The 18,845-nt window shown below is 44.2% G+C and overlaps 1 protein-coding gene across 2 annotated transcripts in view; it reads left to right on the forward strand.

The window, feature by feature from the left end:
- The window catches only part of GMIP (GEM interacting protein), a 77,903-nt gene that overhangs the window by 17,135 nt on the left and 41,923 nt on the right, over nt 1-18,845 (forward strand). The window lies entirely within an intron of this gene.

Raw genomic sequence — 18,845 nt, forward strand, 5'->3', positions numbered from 1 at the left:
CACTTGCTGGAAAATTCTCACTGTTATTTGGGGCCAGATGTCTGAGAGTGGGTGAGACCAACAGTTTATTCAGGGCCAGGGGATCAACGATTTTTTTCAGAACCGAAGGCAGCACAAAAGAGACCTTGTGTATATACACACTCAGCCAGCTGTCCTCTGCAGTTAACTGTTCCCACCACCCCAAATGTGGGGAGTAACAGCCTGCAAAACCTGTTTGACCAGAGACAACAGTGAGGCAAAAGAGACAAAGAGGTACTGCAATGGGCAACACCACCTCTGTTGTGCAAATACAGCCCCTGTGGGTCTCCACTCTCTAACCAAGGTCAGTATGCAGTCTTTGGTTGTGGCTGGTGCAAAAAAGAGGAAACTAAATGAAAGAAGTGTGCATGCACACGAAAGCTCACACCAAGAACAAACTTAGTTGGTCTCTAAGGTGCTACTGGAAGGAATTTTTTTATTTTTTATTTTGTTTTGACTTTGGCAGACCAACACTGCTACCTACCTGTAACTGAAACTAGTCAGATTCAGTATATCAGTGTTCATTTCAGAAGTACTTAGAAAGCAGGAGCAGTTATTAATTGCTTCAGAAGCCATTATTATATTCTTATTGTATTCACAGTTGGGAAGAGGGCTCAAAAGGTAGTTGGTGTTATATATTTGTATATATTATATATTTGTTAGTTGAAAACTTATTTTAAAAGGCTGACCCTTTATATCTTTCAGTTATATCTCTGAAACTGAAGGCATGTGCACACAGCACTAGGTACACAAATTGAAACCCTAATCCTGAAACTTGAAAAAGCAACTTTTAAAACTAATGCTTTTAAAGTTTTGTAATGTCAGATTCGAAATTCTATATGTACACACACACACATGAAATTTTAGAAAACTTTCCTCCCCAGATTTGTTTCAGCTGTTGCACTAGATGTTTGAGTAGAAATTATTCAGGCAATCTGCAGAGCACTTGCAGGATGGTCCATCTCCTGCCAGCCATGCTCAGGGCTGTGATCAGCACAGATTCCCATTTCCTGGCTGTTTTTGCCTGACTGCCCTTCTGCACGTACACACCCATACATTGGACACAAAATCACAGAGCATCTTAGAGCTGGGAAGGTATAGAGGTCAAGTGTCCTGACTCCCTGACTTGCTCCCACATGCACCATATTCATCTTCCAGCAATCCTCAGATACAGGAACCTTGCCCCACAGATCACAATGTTGTGTTACAAGCAGAGCCCAGGTCTAATAGTTTCTAAGCCCCAGAGTCTGTTTCAATAGTTACAAGAAGAGCTTGCTGCATTAGGCCAGTGGCCAGTCAAGTCCTGCATCCAGTGATGCCTATGGGAAGCCCTGAAGCAGGAGCTCAGCAGGAGAAGCCCTCTCTCCCTCGGGGCTGTTTCCAGCAACCTGCACTCAGAGACCTCTTGCCTCCCACAGCCACCCAGGTTAGGAGTTACTGATATACATTATCTCAGTGAATTTGCCAAATCCTTTTTAAAAAGCCGCCATTGCCTCTTTTGGAAGGGAATTCCATAGCCTCACAGGGATGAATGAAAGAGAAAAGCCACAAGGCATTTTCAGTACTGGATGGGTGTGGTTCTCCTAAGCACTCTTAGGGGTTCGTGTTCCTATGTTCCCCCGATTCACTGTTTACAGCTTGCACTACAGCCCCCTTGTACGACCTAAGTGAATGGTTCATATCCCATACCAGGCCTCCATTTCATTCAATCGGACAGTAAGGAGAAGGCTCCATAGGCACTGGGCTCTCTTTTTCCATGGGGGATGTTTTTACTGTTACAGCTCCTTTGTGCTCAGCAAGAAGGCAGAAGTTCCACTTCCCTTTGTGCTCCTCTTACCTCATTTCACAGAAAGTGTCAAATAGGTTTTTTTTTTTTTTAGAAAACAACAACTCAGCATCTTTCCCTGCCTCAATTAGAACATTATTTCCGGTCCTGGGCCTGGCACACACAGAATAGATGTTGACACTACTCAACAAGCAAGCATTTGGAGCACAGTGGGGAGATGTGTCCCCATGTGTACAAAATCCACACACTGGACAAGACACGTACATGCAAAGGAATGTGGGAATCCATGTGTGGCAATGGGTGATCAGCAGGCATCACAATCATCAAACAGTTTCTGCATTAATTTCTGGGCAGACGTTAGAGGCACCACTGAAGAATGAGAGGGGTATGTTTCAGGATCCCCTGTCTAGCCAGTTCGGCAGTTCTACACACTGATTTACAAAGTTACCAGGTTTCCTAAAACCAAGATATTGAGGAAGGAATTCAATGTTGCACTAAGGTCATTATTCCATTAGGACAAGCATCTGGGCTTGACATGGAACAATTCCCCCAGTGTACTTTTTGGGGTTCTCCCAACCCCTTCAGAGCCAATTTCAGGGTTCAAGGGGAGGAGCGAGGAAGGCCACTGTACAAGCAGAAGCCGATTCCATGGATGGGACTCATTAATTAAATCCCACCCTAAGATTAGGGGGGCAGAGCCTTAGAAATAAGGCGTGGGCCTTGGTAGCGTAGGGACAGAAGCTGGCCACAGACGGAGATTTTGCCTGGGAGCATTGGGAACAGAGCCTAACTGTGTCTAGTAGTTTCTGGGCAGAACCTCATGGACACAGGTGGCTCTAAGAGCAAAAATACTCAAGCAAAACAGAAAATAGCCTATCCCCTGGTTTCTGTCTTCATGCTATAGGCACTTCCAGACAGTCACTGTTTTCAGGTGGAATTCTGTCACAAATTCAGGTTGTGCAATTAATGTTGGTTTAGAGCAGGCATAGGCAAACTCCGGCCCTCCAGATGTTTGGGATTCCCATCCCTAGTTAATAGGACCAGTGGTCAGGGATGATGGGAATTGTAGTCCCAAACATCTGGAGGGCTGGAGTTTGCCTATGCCTAGTTTAGAGGTCTCAAACAACAAAGTTGCTTCTGCAAAAGATCAGACTTTTATGAAAAGGAAAGTGACGGGATAATGCACTGGAAAGTGTTGGATGACACTTGCTTTGATACAACATTGTTTAACTTCCCTGCAAATAATCTGGATTTAATGCTCAGTCAACAGCCAGTGTTATCTAGGTTCTCTGCAAACAAATCAGGGTGAATGTACAACACACAGGTTGTCTAGAATGACCACTATCTTCTCACTCTGAGAAGAAGAGTTTGGATTTGATATCCCGCTTTTCACTACCCGAAGGAGTCTCAAAGCGGCTAACATTCTCCTTTCCCTTCCTCCCCCACAACAAACACTCTGTGAGGTGAGTGGGGCTGAGAGATTTCAAAGAAGTGTGACTAGCCCAAGGTCACCCAGCAGCTGCATGTGGAGGAGCGGAGACGCGAACCCGGTTCACCAGATTACGAGTCTGCCGCTCCTAACCACTACACCAAACTGAGAGCTAAACTTCATCCCCTGGCGATCTTGAGATGAGTTAGACTTTGGCACCTGGAGACTTATGAGTGACTAGGATTATAAGCAATTAAATGAGCCTACGGGTGGCGCTGTAGGTTAAACCACAGAGCCTAGGGCTTGCCAATCAGAAGGTCAGTGGTTCGAATCCCCATGATGGGGTGAGCTCCTGTTGCTCGGTCCCAGCTCCTGCCCACCTAGAAGTTCGAAAGCACGTCAAAGTGCAAGTAGATAAATAGGTACCACTCCAGCGGGAAGGTAAACGGCATTTCCGTGCACTGCTCTGGTTTGCCAGAAGTTGCTTTGTCATGCTGGCCACATGACCCGGAAGCTGTACGCCGGCTCCCTCAGCCAGTAATGAGAGATGAGTGCCGCAACCCCAGAGTCGGACACAACTGGACCTAATGGTTAGGGGTCCCTTTACCTTTACCTTATGGCAGGAAAGTAAATGGTGTTTCCGTGCGCTGCTTTGGATCTCCAGAAGCGGCTTAGTCATGCTGGCCACATGAGCTGTTCACCGGCTTCCTCGGCCAATTAAGCGAGATGAGTGCTGCAACCCCAAAGTCGGACACGACTGGAGCTAATGGTCAGGGGTCTCTTTACCTTTATCCTTTACGTAGTTGTCACCATGCATGCCCAAGGCATTTATGTTTGCTTTAGGAAAAGGGCAACTGCTTGACTCTTGCTAGTACCACTGCTGTAGTAATTACAAATTGTAAAAAGGTGAAACTCCGCAGGAAAATGTGCCATTCCTACTCCACTATGATATTTAGGTGATCAAGGATGTTTTTATTCCACCAGGCATTCAGCGAACTGATTTCACACGAGATAAGTTGTTGCTTTTGCGTAGTCAAAAATGCCTGGCGTGCTCTGGTCCATGGGGTCACGAAGAGTCGGACACGACTGAACAACTGAACAACAACAACAACAAAGTTGTTGCTATGGCATTGTGTATTTTTACTTTTTGCAGTGCTGTTCTGCAGACAAGGTGTACAAAAATTCATATTCTGGGGTAAAGTGTGCATATAAATGCATTGTTTGTTGTTCAGTCATGTCCGACTCTTCATGACCCCATGGACCAGAGCACGCCAGGCACCCCTATCCTCCACTGCCTCCCACAGTTTGGCCAAACTCGATGCTAGTCGCTTCAAGAACACTGTCCAACCATCTCATCCTCTGTCATCCCCTTCTCCTTGTGCCCTCCATCTTTCCCAACATCAGGGTCTTTTCCAGGGAGTCTTCTCTTCTCATGAGGTGGCCAAAGTATTGGAGCCTCAACTTCAGGATCTGTCCTTCCAGTGAGCACTCAGGGCTGATTTCCTTCAGAATGAATAGGTTTGATCTTCTTGCAGTCCATGGGACTCTCAAGAGTCTCCTCCAGCACCATAATTCAAAAGCATCAATTATTCGGCGATCAGTCTTCTTTATGGTCCAGTTCTCACTTCCATACATTACTACTGGGAAAACCATAGCTTTAACTATACGGGATATAAAAGCATATGTTAGTGAAACTATGTAAGGAGAAACTATGCTGCAAAAAATGTGTATATTAGGAAATAGCACTAAAATGTAATTAATTTTAATGAGGGACTTGTTTTCTTTTTTAAAAAATTGCAAATGTGGAAATGTGAAGAACTGAACTAAGACTGGAAAAATGAGAAATGAACTAGAATTGACAGATTTGCCCATCCCTAGATATGGGCCTGTTGTCTTTGTCTTTGTCCATGGAGTTTTCTTGGCAGGGATACTGGAGTGGGTTGCCAGTTCCTCCTCCAAACACTCTTTTCCAACAACACAAGAGATGACTCTACACATGGACATCACCAGATGGGCAACATCGAAATCAGATTGATTATATTCTCTGCAGCCAAAGATGGAGAAGCTCTATACACTCAGCGAAAACAAGACCTGGAGCTGACTGTGGCTCAGATCATCAGCTTCTTATAGCAAAATTCCAGCTTAAACTGAAGAAAGTAGGAAAAACCGGACTTCCGGCGAGGACGCCATCGCGGGCGGTCGTGGGTTGCCTCGGCAGCGAGGCAACCCAGGCCGGCCCGGCAGTTGGAGCCCCGCTACCGCTAAGCGGGGCTCCGGTGAGGCGCGGGAAGAGCGCCCCGCGCCTTGGGCTCCCCGGCGGGCCCGCTAAGGCTCCGAACCCTTCCCTCGCTCTCCCTGTAAAGGGGGAGTGGGGGTGAAGGGACTACGGAGCCGGGCTATTAGGGGACATGCCCCAACCGGGTCGGCGAAGCGGCGGCCGCCGCCCGCGGTAAGCAACATCGTTCTCCCTGTAGAGGAAAAAAAATAAGGAAGCCCGGTGGCTGTGAGTACATGATTGGACTTATTTTTCGTATTTAACGATCCAGGAGGTATTATGGAAAGGAAGCCTGCCTCCCTCCCTTCGGTGGAAAGAAAATAACGGTTTCGAGAGACTGCTGTTACAGTGATGGTTACAAAGTACTGATTTTTTGACAAGTGAGACTATTTAGATCTCCCTTTGGGGGAGCAAGACGGTGGAGAATATCTCTTTTTAAAATTATAGTCTTTGAGCCCTGGCTCCAGGGAAAATGGCTGCGAAAGCTTGAGATTGAGTGGAAAACTACTGGCACCAAGATGAAAAAACATTGAAATTGAAACTGAAATTTGATACCTATGCCCGCTTCTGCCATGCTGGGTTTCGTTTTTGAGTTGGTTATGAACCATGGATTGACTGATGAACAAAGGATTATTTTTTTGAGACTGGAACTGCTTAACCAGAAATTGGTGATATTGAACCGGGATATGGCAGAAAAGGTACTTCCCACAGAGGAGACTTTTCAGGACATGGCTGCAATGGAAGAGAGCCTTGGCAAAGAGCTGAAGGGGATGATTGAAGAACAGAGCAAAATGGCTTGGCGACTCCGGAAAAAAGAAACGTCCTTTGGGGGTGGCAGACCCAGGACGGGGAAGATTTCTATATCCAACTCTCAAGGTGAGAGCTCGGGAGTGATGGGGAAAAAATTAATATGTCTACAAATAAAAGAAGAATGGAACATTGAATCGGAGAAGCTGGAAGAAGATGATCTGCGTACCCTGATGCTCTATGCAAGGACTGTTGTGGACTTTGTCTGGATCTGTGGACTCACAAGAAAAGAGGACAATTTGAGGAGTGGTTCCGGAGTAAGACGGAGAAGGAAAATGGTTAGAAGGGGGATAGGGTGAATTGTATTAAGGGTAAAGTAAAAACGGTTTATTACGGTACCCTGAAGCCGGTGTGTCAAGATTTTAAGTTTTTGAACTAGAAAAGGGATATTTTGATTTCTTTTTATTAGCAGCAGTTTAAGGGAAAGAAGATGTCTGTTATGATTTGATTTAAGAATAATATGTTAAGATATGGAGTTTTGTTATTAATTACTATGAAGTTATAATATGATCTGATTTTAGTTAAGTTAAGAAGTGGAATATTATTGTAAACTAAAAAAATAAGATTTTAAGAAGAATGTTTAGTTTTGAATTTTTAAATGAATTTAATTTTTAGAATGTGAAGTTATTAAAGTAGAATCTGGAATTGGAACCGAAGGAGAGAAGGCAGGTGAAGTCAACTGTAATGATTCGATCAAGAATTTTTTTTTGTATTTAAACAAGAAGAAGAATCGTTGGTATGTTTGTATTTGTTTAGTTTTAGTTGTGGTGGGTAAGTGTTGGGTTAATGTTGGTGAAGGTGTTGGATTGTTCTTAGTTAAGGAAAAACCAATAAATTCTTAAAAAAAAAAAAAAGAAAGTAGGAAAAACCACTGGGCCAGTAAGATACAATCTAAATCAAATTCCTTATGAATACACAGTTGAAGTGAAGAACAGGTTTAAGGATTTAGATTTGGTGGATAGAGTGCCTGAAGAACTGTTGATGGAGGCTCGTAACATTATACAGGAGACAGCAACGAAAACCATCCCAATGAAAAAGAAATGCAAGAAAGCAAAGTGGCTGTCCAATGAGGCCTTACAAATAGCGGGGGAGAGAAGGCAAGCAAAATGCGAGGGAGACCGTGAAAGATACAGGAAATTGAATGCAGATTTCCAAAGAATAGCAAGGAGAGACAAGAGGGCCTTTCTAAACGAGCAATGCAAAGAAATAGAGGAAAATAACAGAATGGGGAAAACCAGAGATTTGTTCAAGAAAATTGGAGATATGAAAGGAACATTTCGTACAAAGATTACCACAATTAAGGACAAAAGTGGAAAGGACCCAACAGAAGCAGAAGGTATCAAGAAGAGGTGGCAAGAATACACAGAGGAATTATACCAGAAAGATATGGAGGTGTCATACACCCCAGGTAATGTGGTTGCTGACCTTGAGCCAGACATCCTGGAGAGTGAAGTCAAATGGGCCTTAGAAAGCCTCGCTAACAACAAGGCCAGTGGAAGTGATGATATTCCAGCTGAACTATTTAAAATTTTAAAAGATGATGCTGTTAAGGTGCTACACTCAATATGCCAGCAAATTTGGAAAACTCAGCAGTGGCCAGATGATTGGAGAAGATCAGTCTACATCCCAATCCCAAAGAAGGGCAGTGCCAAAGAATGCTCCAACTACCGCACAATTGCACTCATTTCACACGCTAGCAAGGTTATGCTTAAAATTCTACAAGGCAGGCTTAAGCAGTATGTGGACCGAGAACTCGCAGAAGTGCAAGCTGGATTTCGAAGGGGCAGAGGAACCAGAGACCAAATTGCAAACATGCGCTGGATTATGGAGAAAGCTAGAGAGTTCCAGAAAAACATCTACTTCTGCTTCATTGACTACGCAAAAGCATTTGACTGTGTCGATCACAGCAAACTATGGCAAGTTCTTAAAGAAATGGGAGTGCCGGATCACCTCATTTGTCTCCTGAGAAATCTCTATGTGGGACAAGAAGCTACAGTTAGAACTGGATATGGAACAACTGATTGGTTCAAAATTGGGAAAGGAGTACGACAAGGCTGTATATTGTCTCCCTGCTTATTTAACTTATATGCAGAATTCATCATGCGAAAGGCTGGACTGGATGAATCCCAAACCGGAATTAAGATTGCCGGAAAAAATATCAACAACCTCAGATATGCTGATGATACTACCTTGATGGCAGAAAGTGAGGAGGAATTAAAGAACCTTTTAATGAGGGTGAAAGAGGAGAGCACAAAATATGGTCTGAAGCTCAACATCAAAAAAACTAAGATCATGGCCACTGGTCCCATCACCTCCTGGCAAATAGAAGGGGAAGAAATGGAGGCAGTGAGAGATTTCACTTTCTTGGGTTCCATGATCACTGCAGATGGTGACAGCAGTCACGAAATTAGAAGACGCCTGCTTCTCGGGAGAAAAGCAATGACAAACCTAGACAGCATCTTAAAAAGCAAAGACATCACCTTGCCGACAAAGGTCCGTATAGTTAAAGCTATGGTTTTCCCAGTAGTAATGTATGGAAGTGAGAGCTGGACCATAAAGAAGGCTGATCGCCGAAGAATTGATGCTTTTGAATTATGGTGCTGGAGGAGACTCTTGAGAGTCCCATGGACTGCAAGAAGATCAAACCTATCCATTCTCAAAGAAATCAGCCCTGAGTGCTCACTAGAAGGACAGATCCTGAAGTTGAGGCTCCAGTACTTTGGCCACCTCATGAGAAGAGAAGACTCCCTAGAAAAGACCCTGATGTTGGGAAAGATGGAGGGCACAAGGAGAAGGGGACGACAGAGGATGAGATGGTTGGACAGTGTTCTCGAAGCTACTAACATGAGTCTGCAAGAGGCAGTGAAGGATAGGCGTGCCTGGTGTGCTCTGGTCCATGGGGTCACGAAGAGTCGGACACGACTGAACGACTGAACAACACAACAACAAGATATGGGCAAGGCACGCTTATTTTATTTATATAATAAGACATTTAGGCTAAATTTTAGGAAGTGCTCTTGAGTTATAGAGTTCCTTAGCATTAAGATAGACACCAGTGTTATGAGATACATTCATGACTGTGCATATTCTAGGCTTCTGAACACATATTGTACAGATGTAAAAAAAATGGTATTAAGTACAATATTCTGCATCCTGTCTGTTCAGCTTCCATTTTTAAAAAACCAAGTGTCTAGTCCTCATGGTTGCAAAAATAGTCTTGAACATGTGAGCGCTACCAGGTGAAATTGTCAGTGTGTGTTTTGGGGAAGATTTCCCGTGCTGAGTGAACAGAGTTTCAGTACCCTGCAAAGATTTCTGTGGACAAAGCAAAATAAATTACGCAAATACATGCAATTTTTATAAGAGGTGTTGATTTCAACTTGACACAGATTTTTTAAAAATAAACTTGGCACATGCCAACTTAAAGCATAGAGTACATATAGCCCTGCATAGCCTGACAGAGCTAAGTTTGGTCTTCCTACAACTTTTATATGATTCATTGTCTACTGCTCAGAGAGATGATTATATCAGTCAAATGGCATATGTCAAATATTGATATAAAGCAAATCCAACCACGGGTGTCTTGGGGATCTCTCCTTAGTAGACTTGCTATGAGTTCCAGGAAGGGAGGAATATCAAAATTAAATATGAGGGGGTGGGGGGAGAAGCTGTAGAAGTCTTGTGGACTGTGGACCCTGTAAGAAGGGCACACATTGGTTTTACTCTTCTAGCAGACAGTGGTCCTCGTAAGCACTGATGCGACTCTCTGGCAGGCAAGCCTAGGGCTCTTCCACACGTCCTTTTGTGGCATGGTTCTAAGCACAGGTCTGGGCGGTATTGTTATTGGGTTTGTTAGTTTTTTTGTATCAGTGCTTTCCCCAGGAAAACCTGCATTTTACCACTGAATCGGAACAAATGGCAACCAGGTTTTCTGCACATTACTGTTTGCTCTGATTTAGCAATAAAATGCAGGTTTTCTCAGGGAATGCGCCGGGACAACACCCACACCCCCACACCCCATTCAGATATGGACCTGGAAAGCGTGAAGCCAAGGTAAGTGTGAACCAGCCTACAGCTACTCCCTGTGTTTTGGACGGGAGGTGGACTCTCACTGGACAGTGCTGAAGTCATCACCACCAGGCATGTCCATCACGAATCCCTACTCTACTTTAGCTGTGCCCATGAGCATAATCAGGTGCACAGGGGGCAGCTGCCCCTCCAATCAAGGAAGCAAATAAAAATACTTAACTAACTGACCAATCACGTCTCCAATAGCTTGGATCTGCAGAAATCCTGGCTGCACCCATGGCTGTGCCCTTTATCTCAGCCACTGTTTGAAATGTGGCAGGCGATTACTAGGTCCAGGGCCTTCTCCGTAGTGGCACCCTCCCTCCGGAGACTCTACCCAGAGAGAAGCACCTGGAGAGATGGCATTTTATTGCTGTCACTGCACTGTGAGAGGGTTAAAGCAATTTTAGCATAACTGTTTTTAGTGGAATTGTGCCTATTTTATGTATCCTGGACAGCTGGTTTGCTATATTCTATAGCCTTGTTACATTACTCCATTTTCTAGGGTTCTGTTCTGATGGGGGTTCTGTATGAATTGTTTTTCTTTTAAATGGATTGCAAGCCACATGGAGAACCCATTAAGCTAGGAATGTAGGATACACCTATTAGAACAAACAGTCTGCCCCTCCCAGTCCATCTAGTCAAGCCATTTTGAATGCCCACAATTTGCGCACACAGAGATTTGGATGTTGGGAGGAGGTTACACTGTTCTGCTACAAGAGTTCAAGCTGATGTCTCCAGAAATGAAAACCGAGGGTTGCTTCCTGGACTATCCCTAGCAACCAATCTTCCCCATTAGCCATCACGTCCCCCAGTACTAGCAAGGTGAAGCCCACGCTCCACTTTGTTATGCAGAGCCAGGATTATTGCTACAGATGTACAGAGCTGGCTACAGCATTGCATATCATGCCCCAAAGGGCAAAAGCCAACTTCCTAGGCATGCCTTCATGCTCACAACAGTAACAACTGCACAGAGGGGTTTGTGCTGTTTGGAGACACTGAGAATTCTCAGATTACAGAGATGATTGGATTCTGTTGCACTTGGCATGCCTGCTGTCCTCCAACCCGTGCAATTTCCGTGATCGGCCAAGTTGTGTCAGCCAATACTGTCAGGACGAAACTAAACTCAAGTCTTTGTCTTCTCCCTCTTAGCTGCCTCCCCATTAAAACTCAACTGGGCAAAGCAAGGAGCTACAAGACCCAGCTGGGTTAAAATGATTTGGAGCAACATTGCTGGCTCTTTTCGTTTTCATTTCTGCCTGACAAGCAAGCCTTTGCTCCCACCGCTTGCTGCTCAGTGAAGCAACCCCTTGATTTTAAGGCAACCACATCCTGTTTCTGGAGGAGGGGGAAGGAAAGCAGAGAGACTTTGCTCTGTTTGTGGTATGAAGAAGCACGTGCCTTGTTTTAAAGGTTGGGCAAAGGATTACTAGATTGGACAGAAATGGAAGAACAAATTAAATCCACAATGACGCATTGGGCACAGGATATAGGTCATGATATAATGATGACAAGGTGGGAAAATTTATGGAGAATAAGCTGGAGTTTCACCACATGTAATTCGGTTAGAGAGAATCTAATGAAGATGTTTTACAGGTGGAACATCACCCCCCACAAACTCTCGAAAATGTATAAGAACGCGAGTAATATCTGTTGGAGATGTGAGGAGGTGGGAATGCAGTAAGATAAGAAATATTCTGGAATGAAATACATTCAGAAATGGAAAAAATCTTCAAAATCAAATTCCTTAAAACACCAGAAGCTTACCTTATAGGCATAACAACTCCAGATATACCCAAAAAGATGAGGATTTTTTTTTTCTATACGCCTCAACAGCTGCAAAAACCCTGATAGGGTTGGATTGGTAAAGTGCAATAATACCTAGCAAAAAAGAATGGTTTTATAAAATCCTAGAATATACGGAGCTGGCTTATCTTTCAGAAAAGGTAAAGGATAATCCGAGGGAAAAATTCATTGAGGAATGGAATAGCTTTTTGTACTATCTAAAGAAGCGGTGCAACAGCAATACAGTTTTGGCTCTAGAATAACTCTTGTTTGGTTTAGAAATGGTATAGTAATAAAATGAAATAAAAAATTAAAGGAATGATGAAATAAAGAAAAGGTAATTGTGGTCAGTGTCATATTTCTACGTGTTTTTTATATTCATCAAATATTTATTAGAATTTAATGAAGTGATGGATTAGGAAAGTCAAAGAATAAGATGATCTAATAATTTAGCCTTACTGTTATGAACGGATGGCTAAAAAGTATGAATGTTGTTGTTGTTGTTGTTCAGTCGTTCAGTCGTGTCCGACTCTTCGTGACCCCATGGACCAGAGCACGCCAGGCACGCCTATCCTTCACTGCCTCTCGCAGTTTGGCCAAACTCATGTTAGTAGCTTCGAGAACACTGTCCAACCATCTCATCCTCTGTCGTCCCCTTCTCCTTGTGCCCTCCATCTTTCCCAACATCAGGGTCTTTTCTAGGGATTCTTCTCTTCTCATGAGGTGGCCAAAGTACTGGAGCCTCAACTTCAGGATCTGTCCTTCTAGTGAGTACTCAGGGCTGATTACTTTGAGAATGGATAGGTTTGATCTTCTTGCAGTCCATGGGACTCTCAAGAGTCTCCTCCAGCACCAGAATTCAAAAGCATCAATTCTACGGCGATCAGCCTTCTTGATGGTCCAGCTCTCACTTCCGTACATTACTACTGGGGAAACCATAGCTTTAACTATACGGACCTTTGTCGGCAAGGTGATGTCTTTGCTTTTTAAGATGCTGTCTAGGTTTGTCATTGCTTTTCTCCCAAGAAGCAGGCGTCTTCTAATTTCGTGACTGCTGTCACCATTTGCAGTGATCATGGAACCCAAGAAAGTGAAATCTCTCACTGCCTCCATTTCTTCCCCTTCTATTTGCCAGGAGGTGATGGGACCAGTGGCCATGATCTTAGTTTTTTTGATGTTGAGCTTCAGACCATATTTTGCGCTCTCTTCTTTCACCCTCATTAAAAGGTTCTTTAATTCTTCCTCACTTTCTGCCATCAAGGTAGTATCATCAGCATATCTGAGGTTGTTGATATTTTTTCCGGCAATCTTAATTCCGGTTGGGGATTCATCCAGTCCCGCCTTTCGCATGATGAATTCTGCATATAAGTTAAATAAGCAGGGAGACAATATACAGCCTTGTCGTACTCCTTTCCCAATTTTGAACCAATCAGTTGTTCCATATCCAGTTCTAACTGTAGCTTCTTGTCCCACATAGAGATTTCTCAGGAGACAAATGAGGTGATCCGGCACTCCCATTTCTTTAAGAACTTGCCATAAGTTGCTGTGGTCGACACAGTCAAATGCTTTTGCATAGTCAATGAAGCAGAAGTAGATGTTTTTCTGGAACTCTCTGGCTTTCTCCATAATCCAGCGCATGTTTGCAATTTGGTCTCTGGTTCCTCTGCCCCTTCGAAATCCAGCTTGCACTTCTGGGAGTTCTCGGTCCACATACTGCTTAAGCCTGCCTTGTAGAATTTTAAGCATAACCTTGCTAGCGTGTGAAATGAGTGCGATTGTGCGGTAGTTGGAGCATTCTTTGGCACTGCCCTTCTTTGGGATTGGGATGTAGACTTTAATTAATTTAAAGCCATATATTCATACTGTAAAAGTATGAATATATGGCTTTAAATTAATTATTGTTATAATGTGATATTTGCCAAAAACGAATATGGAAGATATGGATGTATTCATATAAGTATACTGTATGTGTATGTAAGTTTTTTTTTCTTTTTTCTCTTTTGTATTTGTATAGTAGGTCGGTATGTTTGTAGGTATGTTGGTTTGTACGTGTCTATTTTCGTATAATAATAATAATAATGGTTTGGCCAAGGGTTTTGACCCAGAGTTAGGCCATCTTTACACATGCTGCATCTTGATATCCAGGTTTATTATAAGCATATAGGGTTTTGTGAGACACTAGGAGGGGGGAGCCTAGAAGGGGGGAGCATGGGTTTGCACCGCCAATGCATGCTCCTCTCCACTCGCTGCTTCACCCTTGGCACACCCCGTCATTATGCTGAGGCGGCTGGTGCACTGTGCTCACAGGGGTGCAAGGAGGAACAGACGCCTGGCAGTGTCCTGATGAGTTTGGTAGCCCCTTTTCCTTCCTTCCCTGTGTTGCTCAGGACATGCGCTGTGCCCCACTCGCCATGAGGAGGCTGCTGGAGTGTGCTGCTGCGCCGTGGCTGGATTTACGTGTCTTTCAGTGACTTTGTGGTAAAGCCAGGGCTGGCCCACCCATGAGGCTCAGGCGGCAGGATCCACAGGGGCAGCAGATCCTGATGTTGATCTTTCTTTCCACCTGGTTCCTGATCTTCCCTCACCCCTTCTTCCTTATTGGGGAGGGTACCATTTTGGCTTCCACCTCAGGTGCCAAAATGTCTTGGGATGGCCCTGATAAAGCCTCTCATAGGGATTGGTTGGGCAGCACTGATGTCATAATGAGGTTAAGTTGCACCAGTGATGTCACAGACACCCTGAACAGCAGGGAGGAGCTTTGGGACAAGGAGCCCAGTGTTAGGGTTGTTGCTGAAGGAGGACAGGCAGATACTGGGAAACAGGAGCCTGCGGAATGCAGGAGTGACCAAAGAGGCTTGTGTGTAAAAGGGTCATTTAGTTAAGGATCGGCAAGGGATGCTGTGTGTGTGAAGGCGCCCTTGCTATACCTTTTCTGATGCTTGCTAAATACTTACTTATATCAGCAAGCATTCCCAGACAATCAACTGATGTATGCTTGTTTTCAACATTTTGCTGATTTTATCTGTGATCATTGATATGCAGATAAATAATATATTATTTAATTCATGTTCACTGCATATATTTTCAATTTATTATTATTATTATTATTATTATTATTATTATTATTATTATTATTAAGTGCTGTGTATATTTATTCTAAATATAAAATACAATAAAATAGGAAGAGGGAACAGTGCACCCACCTTGGTGTTGTAGACCACATTTCTCACCACCATATCTGGTTATTATGAATTAACCACAGCTGATGATCTCCCTGCTTATTTTCTTTTTAAAAGCATTTTCATATTGACTACAGCTAAGAGCAGGCCTTTGACACTTCCTGGGAGTCTTGGCTGCAACCCTACTGAACTATTTTTGCCCTCTTCTATCAAATTTTAAATAGCACCTTTGAGTAGGAAAGGAGGCGGAAATAGACCAAAATTAGTAGGAAAGTAAAGCAAGTTTTCCCCTAGAAGAATAAGCAGAAAGGGGAAAGGTTGGAAGAGAGTTTGTGGTACTACAAACCAATATAGACTTTAGGCCAGCTGAACAGTTATGGCTCCCCCCTGCCAAAGAATATTGGGTGTTGTAACCTTGAGTGAAATGCTGAGAATCCTCAGCTGCCCAACAAAGAGTTCACCCAGAAGTAGGGTTGCCATATTTAAAAAAGTAAAAACCAGGACACACTGAAAGTTGTTGGGCTTTTTTTTAAAATGTAAAAGCTACAAGAAATTTGAGTTTTTGGAGCTTTTAAATGCAATTTTGGCACAATTTAACCCCGTTGCAAGTGGATGGCCAAGGGGTGAAATTCTGCGGAGCAGCAATGGTCCATCAGTGCAAATATTTCTCCTTGTGCTACATAATGTTCTGCCCCTCTTCTCAGCCCTGTGTGCCTCCCAAAACTGGAGTTCTCTTCACCCTTTGAAGCAGAGTTGGTGATGGCATGGGGCAGGCATGGAGAACACATTTAATGCTCTGGCGTAAGCAGGTTTCTGTTGTAAATATCCTAGCAGGAATCCAGCTGAAAATAGTGCAGAGTAGTGCAATGCACTTTATTCCATGCTACCCTGATACCAACCAACCAGCTACTGGTGCCTGTCATGTCACTTCCCAAGCAGCCCCTGATTCCAATGGCCTCTCTTCGGCATCAGAAGCTCTGGTACCAGCATGGAGCACATCCTTGCTTCCTTCCCGTGGTGGCCAGGCCACTTACCAGGAAGGAGAGGAGCAAGGCTTCAGGGAGATTGACATGGTGTGGGCACATGGGAGGGAGTGCCAAGTTGAGCCTGCCCATTTGCCCACACCAAGCCAGCTTCCCTCCCACCTTGTCCTCTCCCTCCCGGAAAAAAGCAGTGGCACTGCTACCTGAGAGCTGGCAGTGTAGCTTCCCTCCACTGGCAAGTTGTTCCTGCCCCCTGAATTTTGTCAAGTCTAGCAGTGGAGCTCAGTGATTTTTGCTGAGTCCCAGCTGTCTATCAATCTCACCTGGACCGTTATAAAAATAGTGGAGCACTGGTTGGGGAAATATCACCTTTGCCCCTGTTTTTCTGACAACTAGTGTGAAATAGGTAAATAAAAAATAAGGTCAGTTTTCTTGGGTGGATCCTGTTTAACAGGATTCCTGGAAGAAGCCTGTATCTGAAGAAGTGTGCATGCACATGAAAGCTCATACCAAGAACAAACTTAGTTGGTCTCTAGGTGCTACTGGAAGGAGTTTTATTATTTTTTATTTTGTTTTGTTAGGACTCCTGGAATTAGTCTGGATTCAGGCCCATACCAAAGAGACAATTTGTTCCCCACATCCCATGGAGCTCTCTCCGCTACAATGACTGTTGTGATGTCCTCAGAGAGAACACTGGCCCAAGTTCAATCCCAGACATCTCCAGGAAGGGCAGGGAATGTCTTAAGGGCTTGTCCACACTTCCGCTTCCTCTGTGCCTTGGAAGCACAGGTCTGAGCCGTTTCCCTGTTTCCCCTCACCTTTCCCAGGGAAACCCACTCTTTAGCTCTAAATTGGAACAAGTGGCAATCCACAGAAACCCCAATTGCTTCTTTGCTCCAATTGAATACTAAAGAGTAGTTTTCCCTGGAGGGAAGTGTGGGGAAGCCCTGAAATTCTGTAAGGCCACTGCCAGTCAGGCTTATCCACACTTACCTTGTGCCCCGCTCTTTCCAGACAAAGGTCTGCACTTTAAAGCTCCATGTACAAGTACCCCATTTTCTTTTTTGCTCCAGAGCTTTCCCTGCGAAAAGTGGCTCTTTAAAGCTGACTCAGAGCAGACTTCCGGCGGCGACGCCATCGCGGGCGGTCGTGGGTTGCCTCGGCAGCGAGGCGACCCAGGCTGTCCCGGGGGTTGGAGCCCCGCTACCGCAAAGCGGGGCTCCGGTGAGGCGCGGGAAGAGCGTCCCGCGCCTTGGGCTCCCCGGCGGGCCCACTATGGCTCTGAACCCTTCCCCCGTTCCCCCTGTAAAGGGGGAGTGGGGGTGAAGGGACTACGGAGCCGGGCTATAGGGGAAATGCCCCAACCGGGACGGCGAAGCGGCGGCCGCCGCTCGCGGTGAGCGACAACGTTCTCCCTGTAGAAAGAAAAAAAAGGAAGCCTGGTGGTCGTGAGTACTGAGATTGGACTTATTTCTGACTTTTTTTGACATTTAACGACCCGGGAGGTATCACGAAAAGGAAGCCTGTTTCCCTCCCTTCGGTGGAAAGAAAATAACTGTATTGACAGACTGTTGCTACAGTGATGGTTACAATGTTTTAACTTTTGATAAGTGAGACTGTTTGAATTTCCCTTTGGGGGTTAAGACAGTGGAAAATACGGTATCTCCTTTTGGATTTGTAATTCTTGCGCCCTGGCTCCAGGAAAAATGGCTGCGAAGGCTTGAGACTGAGTGGAAAAGTACTGGCATTAAGAGGAAAAACATTGAAATCTGACACCTATGCCCACTTCAGCCATGCTGGGTTTCGTTTTTGAGCTGGTCCTGGACTCTGGACTAACTGATGAAAGGATTATTTTTCTGAGGCTTGAACTGAGCAACCAGAAACTGGTGTTGCTGAACCGGGATATGGCAGAAAAGGTATTTCCCACAGAGGAGACTTTCCAGAATATTGCTGCAATGGAAGAGAACCTTGGCAAAGAGCTGAAGGGGATCATGGAAGAACAGAGCAAAACGGCTTGGCATCTCCGGGAAGATCTACTAACAAAAGAAGAATGGGATGAAGAAACGGAGATGCTGGAAGGTGAAGAATTGTGTACCCTGATGCTTAATGCAATATTTCTGTGAACTGTGTCTGGATCTGTGGATGTACAAGAAAAGAGGACAATTCGAGGAGTGGTCTTCAAGTAAGAAGGAAAAGGAAAATGGTTAGAAGTGGGATAGGATGAACTGTATTGTTAGCCTGAAGCTGGTGGGTCAAGTTATTTTTCTTTTAAGCTTTTAAACTAGATAAGGGATATTTCGTTTTATTTCTATATTAGCAGCAGTTTTAGAGAAAGAAGCTGTTTGATATGATTTGATCCAAGAATAATTTGTTAAGATATGAAGGATAATTTGTTAAGATATGTTAATAATATGTTAAGATAAAAAGAATAATATGTTTTGTGATTAACTATATGAAGTTGCAATATGATCTGATTTTATACAAGATAAGGACAAAAATATTATTGTAAACTAAA

Source organism: Lacerta agilis, chromosome 2 (genome assembly GCF_009819535.1).
Source record: "Lacerta agilis isolate rLacAgi1 chromosome 2, rLacAgi1.pri, whole genome shotgun sequence".
Lineage (NCBI taxonomy): Eukaryota > Metazoa > Chordata > Lepidosauria > Squamata > Lacertidae > Lacerta > Lacerta agilis.